This window comes from Pogonomyrmex barbatus, unplaced genomic scaffold (genome assembly GCF_055798465.1).
Source record: "Pogonomyrmex barbatus isolate J1 unplaced genomic scaffold, ASM5579846v1 scaffold12, whole genome shotgun sequence".
In the NCBI taxonomy this organism is placed as follows: domain Eukaryota; kingdom Metazoa; phylum Arthropoda; class Insecta; order Hymenoptera; family Formicidae; genus Pogonomyrmex; species Pogonomyrmex barbatus.
Window position 1 is genome coordinate 2551765 of NW_028297108.1, and position 1887 is coordinate 2553651.

A 1887-nucleotide genomic window follows, 5' to 3' on the forward strand; every position below is an offset into this window, starting at 1 on the left:
AACTCACCATTCAAGGTTGTATCCCCACCGAGACACGAGCTTTTTCATTAGTTATAATATATAAAAAGGCAAAAGAGGCAGAGTATCTTTAGACTTTTTCACGTTGCGGTTGTAAGTACGTGCACGGGCACGAATCTCGCGACAAAATCCAATTATCAGTTAGCACGGACTAAATACCGAAAACAGCATGCACGTACATGGCATGAAAAGCTACGCAAGAACAAGATATATAGATATGTTTGTGCTCTTTTTTCTTTTTCTATGCCTGAGCTATTGTTACGCGTTTTCTCGTGTGATAAGAGTGGTAAGTTAACTGTTATACAAATGTTAAGCCATAAGTAATAGATTATAGTCGATTATTCTATTCACATTCAATGGTCTTATATTTATAAAACGATAATAATAGTGAAAGGCAATGATTAGGCGAGTTTTTTAATTCATCGATTAATAAATCGATCATTATGCGCAAGTACAACTTTGCTCTATAAAATAACATTTGCGCATTATGCGAATTAAAAACTCGTCTATTCTGTTTTTATTAATTTGAATTTGCAGTTTGAGTAACTATGTAGAATGATAACAGAAAATATATGTATATTATATGAGATGTTGATTCTTTGTCATATTCTATACGGTATATTAATATTTTATTATTGTAAATTGTACATATTTTATTATATAATGTTTTATTTTTATCAATATAAAAATAAAATATTATAAAAATTGAATAATTCTTAGCAAATACTAATAACTAACAAACTCTCCAAAATAATCAACAAAGTAGGAAAGTAACGTGGCAAATTGAGAATCAGATGCAGATTTTGTGGCGAAAGATTTAATTATCAGTATAAAATTATAAATTTATAAACAAGTAAACGTTTCGGCTCACATTTTTTCTTCAGTACGAACTCCTCCCCCGAATAATACTGTTGTCGCATGTTTTATTTTTATCAATATAAAAAAATTTTTACCCTGAGATCTTTTAGCAAGGAAACTCATTGTACATTCCGTTATGAATTGCTGTCCATAGCATAGTTACACAACTGGATGAAAGGGATACAAAAATGTGCAAAAGCTTCGAACCAATATTAAAACACTTCTCAAAATTTTAATACATGATAAATGAGATTAACAGTCAGTGATTAAAAAATAAAAAATAAAAAATTGAAGTCAGACAGTCAAATTTTTAAAACTTAATTCATAGCACATGATTAAATCGGTACAAGAAATATCGAAGACATTGCACGAAAAATAAAAGAACTGTTTGACTGTCTGACTTCAATTTTTTATTTTTTAATCACTGACTGTTAATCTCATTTGTTATTTATTAAAATTTTGCAAAGTGCTTCATTATTGATTCAGAGCTTTGCACATTTTTGTATCACTTACATCCAGTCGTGCAACTGTGCTATGAACAACGATTCATAATGGGATATACAATGAATTTCCTTGCTAAAGGACCACAGCATAAAAATTTTTGTTCTACAAACGTGCGACAGTATTACTCGGAGGGTTCGTACTGAAGATAGCTCAAATGTGAGCCGAAACATTTACTTGTTTATAAGTTTATAAGTGTTTGTAATTTTACTGGTAATTAAATCTTTCGCAAAATCTGCGTCTGATTCTCAATTTACCACGTTATTTTCCTAATTTGTTGATAAAATATTATTATAGAAAGATTAACTTAAATAAATTAATTTATTAAATTTCGTTTTTAAAATTTACTTGTATATCCATAAATTGTTCAAATCTGATTATTTATATATAATCTGTTTTTATTTAATTACTTATTTATATAGATTATTAACCTGTTTTAAAATTTTATTTTTATTTTTAAATTTGTGTAAAATCAAAAAAGTAATGCATTTTTTTAAATGTTACTTACCA